The sequence below is a fragment of the Neolamprologus multifasciatus genome, chromosome 7, assembly GCF_963576455.1.
Source record: "Neolamprologus multifasciatus chromosome 7, fNeoMul1.2, whole genome shotgun sequence".
Taxonomy (NCBI): Eukaryota; Metazoa; Chordata; class Actinopteri; order Cichliformes; family Cichlidae; genus Neolamprologus; species Neolamprologus multifasciatus.
This window is the reverse complement of record NC_140445.1, coordinates 42,372,992-42,384,696: the sequence shown is the minus strand read 5'-3', so window position 1 is coordinate 42,384,696 and position 11,705 is coordinate 42,372,992.

Genomic DNA, 11,705 nt, shown 5'->3' with positions numbered 1-11,705 from the left:
AGAGTAATGGCCTTTGTTGAACTAAAGGCTCCTTCTTGCCCTGCTGGAGCTAGAACACCAGAATCATGTTTCTCCTAAATGGACTTCACCAAAAACAGATGCCTTGTTATAAATGAGCTGAGACTAATATGGTTCATGTACCAGAAGGTTGCTGAATCAATCCAAGCTCCTCCTGTACATGTGTATGTATCCTCAGGCTGTGTGTGTGTGTATGTGTGCGCCAAAAACAAATAATCAGTTACACTGGTGCCACCAGGCCCTCTGACCACCACCAGTAGGCAACAGGTGAAGTGTCTTGCCCAAGGACACAACTACCGAGACTGTCCAAGCCGGGGCTCAAACCAGCAACCTTCCGATTACAAGGCGAACTCCCAACTCTTGAGCCACAATCGCCCCATAAAGATGTCTTTTGACATATTTTTTATCACCTAGGAACAATTTGTATTAGAGTGTTGATTTTTTTTTCTTGACTTGCTCACCAAAGTAAAAGAAAATGTAGGCCCGTGTTTAGAAACAGTACCTATGTTTTAAAATTAAGTGACTTCTAGCAGTTGTGCACGAAAGGGTGTAAGAATAATGTGTTAATTTTTCTCTGGCAAATTCTGAAGAAATATGTAAATATGGACTTTTTTTAGAGCTCTGCTTTAGTAAATCTGAGACAGTATAAAGTAAGTTTATACAGTAATTCATTTGTGTACTTTTTCCTTTATAACCCTGGCTGTACTAATAACAATCAGTGTCTTTCTTTGATACAGAGGAAATCTTATAGGCCTCTGTCTGTCACTGTATATTGAGGGAGCAATCGTTATGGAATAGAACCTGCTAGAGTCTCTGCTCATTTTGAAGGTGTCTTTATTATTAATTTATGTAGTGGCAGTTCAGTTCAATTTCAATTTAGTTTTAATTGTTAACCACCAATCCACAACAGTAGTACAGAATAAAAACAATATTAGAGAGAAATTCAAAGAATCTCAAGCAAGCATGAGGCAACAGTGCAAAGGGAACAACTCCCTTTTAATAGGACGAATCCTTCAGCAGAGTAAGGGAGGGGCAGCCATCTGCCACAACCGGTTGGAAGTAAGAGGAAAGAGAGGAGAGCCAAAAAGAGACAGGATAAAAGAAAAGCTATAGGTGAGAGTGCCAGAGTTTAGAGAGGCAGAGTTTATTAATTACTAATGATTAAATACAGTGGTGGTGTATACACAGAAAGAAAGTGGACAGAGATGAGTGAAAATAAAATAAAATAATTTCATCTTGTGAAGTCCCCCAGAAGCCTAAGCCTATTGTAGCATAACAAAGGGAGGATTCAGGGTCACCTGATCCAGCTCTCACTATAAGCTTTATCAGAATATAAAGTTTTAAGCCTAATCTTGAAAGTGGAGAATGTCTACCTCCAAATCTAAACTGGGAGAGAGGCCTGATAGCTGAAGGCGCTGCCTCTCATTGTACCTATAAAAGTGCTAGGAACCAAAACTAAGCCTGTGGGTTAACAGCAAAGTGCTCTTGTAGGATAATAATTTACTATGAGATATTTAAGATGTGATGGGGCCTGATTGTTCAAGATTTTGTTAATTTTAATTCTGAATTTAACAGAGAGGCAGTGAAGAGAAGCCAGGATAAGAGAAATGTGGTCTCTCGCTTTCTATTCTCAATTAGTGCATTCTGAAACAACTGAAGGCTTTTCAGGGAGCTTTTGGAGCAACCTGATAACAATGAATAAGTTGTGTGTAAACTAGCTTTTGAGCAACACAGGATTTGTACAATTTATTGTACAAATTAAGTTACTAGTACGCCCAATTATATGCAGAACAGGAAGCATTACAGCAAAGCATTATGTGAAACAAAGACTACAAAATGAGGCTTGAGTGGTCTATCTCACCGTATCCATGGGAAAATTATACTTTCTGTTTAAACCACCACAGACCAGTCAGAGGGCCACTGCTGGCCCCTGTCTACTGGCAAAAGTGTCAACAATGGGCATGCAAGCATGGCGCAATGGAAGAAGGTGGCCTGGTCTGAATCACATTTCCACTGCATGTAGATGACAATGCTGAGAAACTTCAGATCCTACCATCCATGCAGATTTTTCTTTGAGATTTACCACCTACCTAAGCACTGCTCCAGACCATGTACACCCTTTTATGAAAATGGTATTGCCCAATGGCTGCGGCCTCTTTCTGCAGTATAAAGCCCCACAAAGTAAAGTTCAGGAAGGTTAAGGAATTGTTTGAAAAGCACAACAAGTTTGAGGCATTGGCTTGGCATCCAAATTCCCCTCATCTCAATGCAATTGAGTATCTGTGGGATGCGCTGGACAAACAAGATTGATCCATTGAGTCTCCACCTTGCAATGTATAGGACTTAAAGGATCTGTTACTATCATCTTGGTGCCAGAAACAACAGCACACCTTCATATTTTTCATTATTTTATTATTATTATTATATTTATTCTATACTAAAACATTAATAATAGGCGGTATAGCACAAAAAGCTTCAAAGGATGCATCCTCAATAATAAATGGGATCTATGGTTTATTACTGTATGTGAGTGCATTAGTTTTAGTTAATACTAATTACCTAGTAGTAGTTAAGTTTCAGTCATAAATTCTTACTAGATGTCAGTGTTACTTAACTATTGCTAACATTGCTACAATGTAAAATTACACTTCTAGACCAGTGTTTTTAAAAGATCCAGGGAAATTTCTATAACACTTACATCCTGGTGTTAAACCAATCCTATAACTCTGAGCTTTTAAAATTCTTCAACTAAAAGCTCAGAGTTTACAGTACATCTCAAAATAAATGTACAAGCATTTCAGCTTCTAATGTACACTGTGGTGCACCATTAGTTTTTTTCCCTGTGTAGAACATTCAAATGGGTCATCTCATACAGGACATGCCAGTCTGCTAGTTTAATAAGTATAACCACATAAACTTGACAGCCCTGAAGAAAATCAGCTCAGTCAAACAGAGAACATGAAATCTCAGAGAGCTCAAAAGTCATTATTTTCTTCTTTCCCCAAAGTAAAATGCAGCTGTTAAAAGCAGTATCACCTTGTCTCCACATTCGTTAATTTGTATTCTCCATCCTCTGCACAGCAGAGTGTCACTGTGCTAATTAAATGATATTGTATATATGGACCTGGCACTTTAGCCAGGGCTGAAATTCCAGTGGTTAACCACACATACAGTGGGGCAAAAAAGTATTTAGTCAGCCACCGATTGTGCAAGTTCCCCCACTTAAAATGATGACAGAGGTCAGTAATTTGCACCAGAGGTACACTTCAACTGTGAGAGACAGAATGTGAAAAAAAAATCCATGAATTCACATGGTAGGATTTGTAAAGAATTTATTCGTAAATCAGGGTGGAAAATAAGTATTTGGTCACCTCAAACAAGGAAAATCCCTGGCTCTCACAGACCTGTAACGTCTTCTGTAAGAAGCTTTTCTGTCCCCCACTCGTTACCTGTATGAATGGCACCTGTTTGACCTCATCATCTGTATAAAAGACACCTGTCCACAGCCTCAACCAGTCAGACTCCAAACTCCGCCATGGCCAAGACCAAAGAGCTTTCGAAGGACACCAGGAAAAGAATTGTAGACCTGCACCAGACTGGGAAGAGTGAATCTACAATAGGCAAGCAGCTTGGTGTGAAAAAATCAACTGTGGGAGCAATCATCAGAAAATGGAAGACATACAAGACCACTGATAATCTCCCTCGATCTGGGGCTCCACGCAAGATCTCATCCCGTGGGGTCAAAATGATCATGAGAACGGTGAGCAAAGATCCCAGAACCACACGGGGGGACCTGGTGAATGACCTGCAGAGAGCTGGGACCAAAGTAACAAAGGTCACCATCAGTAACACACTACAACGGCAGGGAATCAAATCCCGCAGTGCCAGACGTGTTCCGCTGCTGAAGCCAGTGCATGTCCAGGCCCGTCTGAAGTTTGCCAGAGAGCACATGGATGATACAGCAGAGGATTGGGAGAATGTCTTGTGGTCAGATGAAACCAAAGTAGAACATTTTGGTATAAACTCAACTCGTCGTGTTTGGAGGAAGAAGAATACTGAGTTGCATCCCAAGAACACCATACCTACTGTGAAGCATGGGGGTGGAAACATCATGCTATGGGGCTGTTTTTCTGCCAAGGGGACAGGACGACTGATCCGTGTTAAGGACAGAATGAATGGGGCCAAGTATCGTGAGATTTTGAGCCAAAACCTCCTTCCATCAGTGAGAACTTTGAAGATGAAACGAGGCTGGGTCTTCCAACATGACAATGATCCAAAACACACCGCCCGGGCAACAAAGGAGTGGCTCCGTAAGAAACATTTGAAAGTCCTGGAGTGGCCTAGCCAGTCTCCAGACCTCAACCCCATAGAAAATCTGTGGCGGGAGTTGAAAGTCCGTGTTGCTCGGCGACAGCCCCAAAACATCACTGCTCTTGAGAAGATCTGCATGGAGGAATGGGCCAAAATACCAGCTACTGTGTGTGCAAACCAGGTAAAGACCTATAGTAAACGTTTGACCTCTGTTATTGCCAACAAAGGTTATGTTACAAAGTATTGAGTTGTATTTTTGTTATTGACCAAATACTTACTTTCCACCCTGATTTACGAATAAATTCTTTACAAATCCTACCATGTGAATTCATGGATTTTTTTTTCACATTCTGTCTCTCACAGTTGAAGTGTACCTCTGGTGCAAATTACTGACCTCTGTCATCATTTTAAGTGGGGGAACTTGCACAATCGGTGGCTGACTAAATACTTTTTTGCCCCACTGTATTTACAACAAGGAGACAAAAGTCACAGGGAGCCCAATTCTTGCAAGCCCCTATGTTTAATATGGACATGGCTTTTCCCTTTTAATGTTTTTTTCAGACTACAGGGTAAACCATCCAACTAAACAGCATTTACATGAAAAAAATACAGCTACTTTGTATTCGTGGAGAGACATGTCATTATGGAGGAAACCATTCTTTTACTGAAAACTGAAACGTTTGTTTTGTTTATTCACTATCAGCTTCAGAGCATGTTTCTGATTAAGCTTCTTTTTTCTTTTATACAAACTTAGCAAAAACTTAGCCTGGTTTTCACTTAAATTTCAAGTAACTGTGAGTACGATACTCCACTTGTTATCTTTGATAGAGTGATGTGAAAAACAGGTCTCACTGGCCTGAAAATATGTATGGGCTCTTATTGTTTTTAGGCAGGTTGATGATTTACAGTATATGACATGAACTGGTGGTATGTGAAAACTGGACCCAAAAGCAGACTTATTGCACAAGTAGAAACATTTACAAGATTTATTTACAACAAACCTGTCAGAGCTTCGCTGTGTGGAGGTGAGGAAGAGCGCACCCAAACGCGAGACTCACAGGTTGGTGAAGGCTGGAGTTAATTGTGAAGAATGGATGAACAGAACATAAGGTGGCTGAACTGACTGAACGAATGAACGACCGACTGACTGACTGAATGGATAGACACACATGTGGGAGAGACAACGGCAATGACAAGACCATGAGCTGGAGAGAACTGATGACTTAAATACACGGACTAATAAGGACGATAATGAGAGACCGATGAGTACACAGCTGAACATAATCTGACTAATGACACATGGAAGTAACTGGAACAGCAAAACGGGAAATGAGAACGAGTGACAAAATAAATTGAACATGAACAAACTGAAAATGATGGGTCAACGACACAGGAACCCTGACAAAACCAAAACTAAGTGGTCAAACATGACTTGGGCTGCAACTTTCAAAGAGGACCTAGAGTTGAAAAAAGGCAGTCGCCAGAGAAGGTTTGCATAAGAGTGGAACACACGTAATGGGGAGCTCTGATCACACGATGGCGTGATGAACTCTGACTGAAATGAAGCAGGCTATGACTGTGCAGGGCTTGCACGAGGCTCTGGTAGTTGCTGCCCCTTGAGCTCATGTAGAGGGGAACCCGCTGCCTTGGTCCCTGTAGCAGGTGGTGGTGTGGAGACCGCAGATGGCTGGGCAGGCTTGGCTGAGGCAGGAGGCGGGACTCGCTGAGGCCAGTCTTGTATCTAACAGACCGATGCCTTCTGCCCTCCAGCTCGGCTTGACTGGGCCAGAGTCTATATATGTATATTTGTAAAAATACATATACAGATATAGAACATGCAACATATAGAACATGCAACAGAGTGGAAAGATAGTCTCTCACTCAGAGAACCACGGTTACAAAGTAACCATGCACATGGTTACAAAGTAACCATGTGCATGGTTGCACATCTTGCACATCAAGAAACACAAAAATCTTGTGTTTCTTGATATCAGAACTTGTGCATTATGAGTGTTCAGATGTGAGTCACCAACTATTGGTGGTTCAGATGTTTTTTTACTCTTACAGTAATCTCTGATTCTTGCCTCCTTTGGATTGTTTCTCTCGGCTTGTCCTATACATTTTTCTGTATTTGCTTCTGAACACATCTTTCTTCTCTGTCTTTTTAAATCCAACATACAAACACTTACAGTGTTGCAGTGACGCCTGCAAGAGATTTTGAAAGACAATGGGAATGTGCCATCAGTTTAGACTGGGTCTTAATTATATGCTTCGCATTGTTGTGTAAGAGGGAGAACTTGGGGGGGGGGGGGTGAACAGAAATTCAAGTAACACTGTTTGGTGAAGTTTTTTCACTGTTTGTGTATTTTCTGATGCTCTATAGAAACATCTTTACAACAGTTCCTTTAAACAAAACTGTGTTTACTTAAGCAAAATAAACAGTTTTCAGGGTAAGCTAGCTTCAAACTAAGTATCCCTAAATAATTGAAGACTGTTTCACATTAGAACAGAGGAGCCAGAGAGTTGGAAAAAGTATGAAGTCAGTTAAGCTCAAGTCTGACAAAACAATGCAGCACACACTGGTTTGGAACATAAACTATATAATAGATAGACTTTGCCACTATGACATCATACTAGGGTTTCTGTACTCCACACACTGAAACATCATGCTAATTTTTTGTTACCATATTTTTTGTGTGTTTGTTCTGTGTTTTTTTTTTTTGTTTTGTTTTTTTGGGGTTTTTTACCCAGAAGTAACTGTCAGGATCTGGGCAACACAAGGAGGCCAGAGTGAGTTAAAAATCTTCACTAACAAATCCTAAACAGGGGGAGCACTAGGAACATGGGAAAGACCTGAGGGAAGCTGAACTGACATTCCAGCAAAGGACAAGGGTAGACTGGGATAAAGTCCAAGAAAAACAACTCATACATTTAAGAGTTATTAGTTCGGGCTTTAAAATCCAGAAGTCTGGTTCAAAATCAAAAATGTACTCACTTATCAAGATATAGTATTGCAACATTTTTACACTTTCAAAAAAGTGTATTCACTTTGAGAAAGAAGAGCTTTTAATAAAGTACAATTCAAGCCTTTGGACAAAGTCAGGGAAATTGAAAGACATACAAATACTACCTCAGTCTGTGTGTGTGTGTGTGTGTGTGTGTGTGTGTGTGTGTGTGTGTGTGTGTGTGTGTGTGTGTGTGTGTGTGTGTGGTTTTGTGTGTGTGGGCGTGTGTGTGTGTGCTGAGGGGCATTTTTTTTAACTCCTCAGGCAGTGTGATCCCGACAGCACATTCGTTTCCACTACCTCTGCAGATGAAAGGCACATACCATGAACCCAAACTACCCTTTCTTCACCTCCTCATCCCCCTCACTCACTCACTCACCCATGTGCGGAAACCCCAGCGTCGGCTGGCTGTCGTGGTCATAGGCTCCTCGTGGGCATATGGACTTCATTACAGAAATGGCTATGCTCAGACAGCATGGATCCTACTGCTGCTTTAATGACCTCAGTTGTAATGAGGCTTTGAGAATGAGAAGGAATACTTGGCTAAAAATGGTGCCTGGAATCAATACTTACCACATGATACGTTGAGTTTCAGGATAAACAAAGTTGATTTTCTTCAGAAAAATTTGCCAGGCATTTACTTCTCCACTACTACGATAATTTAGTTTTGATAGACCAGGGATTGAAAAAGCATACTTGTGCTTATTGGAGAAAAAGGCCATCAGTCCTTCAATATTTGGGGAGTTTCAACTTTTAGAGCCAATTCAAATAATTTCCATTTTGTCATTGTAACGTTTAGATAAATGTTTGCAGTCATGTATTTGTTAATTCAGTTAAACACAGTACTAGAAAGACAGTAAAACATTGTTAACTGACTCTCAAGAAAAAAATAGCTGTTTTATCTGTGAAGCTATAGTAACAAACATTTTCCAGAAACCTCTGTGCTGTGATTTGCTATATAAACAGACTGAAACCTATCAAATATGTCATTTTTTAAAGAAAGCACTGATATACCTATAGCCTTTCTGATTCTTTATTTAACAAGGAAGGTTTGATATTGGTTTTTAATTACTCTGTATCTTAGTGTACGAGTTTCTTTAATAGAGTTTTATCTACAGTAGTGTGGAAACTCAGGCAACACGGAATAGGCATGACACATAGGATTCTCTGGATACACCAGAGGCTGAGGCTCCTCAGCAGAGACTCCAGCTGATGACGAAGCCTGGGGCTCCTCAGCAGAGCACCCAACCAGTTTTACTAGAGACAACAACATCAGCTGCTCCACCTCAGGATTAACCAGAAACCAACCAGAGTTAACTGGACCAAAGTTTACTGGGGATTCCAGCTGAGGTACAGTCTCTGCAGTCTAGTCTTTATTGCTTTTATGTTGGACCTGGAATCAAAAAGTTGTGTGAATCATTTGGAAGTTTGTGAATGCTATAACTGTAATCATCCATTGGATGTCACTGGTAGGCTCTGTCTTTGAGGCTTTGAAGCTTCAAATCTTTTGTTGATACAACCAGGAAGAAGAAATACAAAATACAAAACTAAAGAAAATCGAGACATCCCAAACATCAAAATGTGCAGTTACATTGTATTATGTATTATGGACATCAGAAAAGCTGATTTTAGGGAAAGCCTTTGCAAATCAGCATCCTTGAGAGTTCAAAGTGAGGATGCTGAAGGGTGCGAAGCCTAAATCAAAGTCCCATGAGGGAAATGAGGATCCAGACCTACAAGCTGTCGGCCTCTAGGCACCTTTTAGAAACTGGGAGATCAGACACGATTCATTCCGACTGAGTGCTGAGCGTACAACACAAACTGCCTTAATAGATGCCAGCTTACCTCGTTGCACTTGTCCAGCTTGGACTGTAGAAACTGCAAGACGGTTTCCACTGTGGCTCCATGGGGTCTATCAGGCAGTTTAATTCCAGGGGCAGGGGGGCCTTGTTTCCAAGACAGCATTTTAATTTTCTCACAGTTATCTTTCAGTAACCATGCCATGTGTGTCAAGGAATCTGCAAAACACATCTTGCATAACAATGTGGCAACAAGTGACAGAATGATAGTGTTTACCCTTTCGGACAGGCCTTAATCTGTTCTGTCTCTCAGCCTGATGTCATCAAAGTGGATGAATAATCTTTGGATTACAAGTTTCTCTCATCTTAACCTTTAAACTGTGAAATGATCAACAAATGTGTTTGATATTGCATGCTCTTTTTTTTCAATCTCATCATACTGTGATGATGTGTATGACACTTATTTACTTATTTTCACTGAAACAGCAGCCCATCTCTAGTGTAGCAGTATCACAAACTCTCCATTCTACATTCAGACCTTTGTTCCTGTGAATTGTAGAAGTACCAGCAGTTGTATTATTCACTTCTTTTAAATGTATTTCAGTAGAAAGGACAAAATTATGTGTTTTCCACAGGGTTTATTATTATCTTTGCTTCTAAGCCAGAAATGGATACAGTTTAGATCCTTTTTTTTGTCTTCATTTCAGTGAGTTTGTAAGGTGAGACCATCTAGATCATCAATTGCTGCTGTTTGGACCTTGTTAACTGTTTGTGTACAAAGAATGTAAATGTTTAGCTGCATTGACTCCCCGCCTGTAATCAGCAACTGTAGATACCACTAGTGGAGTGGCAGTAGAAAGATAATAACCAGCGTCTTGTCTGGGTCTCCGTGTCTGTGAGTTTCCTGTTTTATTCTGAAGGTCTCTGTTTCATGTGAGTGTGTTCGGTTTATGTTTGCCCTGTCTCGTCATCTCTGATTTCTCCCAGGTGTGTTCCCCTCCTGTCTCTCATCCCTTGATTATTGCTGTGTGTATTCAAGCCCTGTGTGTTCTCTTACCTGTTGCCAGTTTGTCTGCATTATTTCCCTGCATCACCCTATCTTGGTTCCCTGTGTCTCCATTTCAGGTCTGCTTGTGTCAGTTTTTCCCAGTTTAGTTAATCTTAGGTTCAGCACTTGCCACCTCCTTTGCTGTTTGTTCTATCTCCGTCACAATAAAACTCACTCTCATCAAAGTCAGTGCTTGCATCTTGGGTCCTACTTCCAACCTCCACTCGTCTGCCACTGCGGACGTGACAGTTACACACTGATTTTTCTGATTCTGGTCTTTTCATTGATTTGCTGATATTGAAAAAAAAAACCTTTAGATGAATATCAGCCAGCATTAAGGCCCTTCAGAGGTTCAGACCAGTAAGCTGGAGATGATTTGTTAAACAACAAAAAAGGTCACTGACAGGAAACTCATGTTTAGTCTCTGCCAGGTTTACTTGCAGACACGCTGAACATCCACCATGAGAGCTGACACTGAACTACAGCTGATTATGGTTATTAGTTCAAGTGCAGGAGCTAACTAAAGTCTGAGGTTTTTAAAATTACTGGTCTTTGGTGTCTGTGTACTTAACACATATTGAATGATGAACCCTAGAAGTTTATTTTCTAAAGCAGAGGTAGGATGCAAAATGTCTCTTTAACTTCTTGGTCTCATTGAAAAAGTTGAAGGAAACAAACAGCAAAACACTGTCTTTGTTATTTTTTTAAACCAGTTGTGCTGATGATGTAATTTTTGTTTGTTCTAACAGGTTTGTGTTAAGAAAGTGAGGAAGATTATAACGTTAGAAATATTAGAAAACAAAGAGCTTGTGATATGCAGATGGGGAGGGTCTTTACACGCTTGGCTGTCAGTCATCTTAATCCATTAACAACACTGACAGAAGCTTGCTGCGAGAATAATTTAGCGGTGTCAGCTTCAGCTAATTAGATTTTATTATATTTTAAAAACAAATCAGACTCAATTTGACTGATCTTTCTTTTTGAGATACACTTCCAAACAGCTTTCCTGCACTTATGCTATTCATCGATCATTTACTGGAAGTATCATGATGATGGCAGAGCGCTGGGTTGTCTGAAGTGTCACTGTGGACTCATAATTTGCACAGATAGCTCATCATTGCTGTTGAAGTAGGTCTCAACTATGACCAAATTAAGAGAAATCATGCAACGCTAACTCCAATCCCCTACTACTACTTACCCGCTTGCATGTTTACTAATTACTGTGTTAATTCACACTAGACCACTTCCTCTCGTCCTACCATCCTCTGCTCCTCTAGCCTTTATGATCACCTGGACCCCATCAACATCTTACTTTAATAAAAGTGAATTTCCTGTTTTGTGTAATATTTTTCTGATGCAGTCTCACAAACTCAAAAGTGCCTGATGTTTTTGGGCATGCTTAAAATTATCACCACAACTTTAATATTGGGTGAATTCAATTTAAAGGACAAGTGTCATCTCTGGAAAGAAACTGCGGTCAGTTTGCATGTGTTTGTGAATTTTCACCTGTTCCGTTACGGCTGA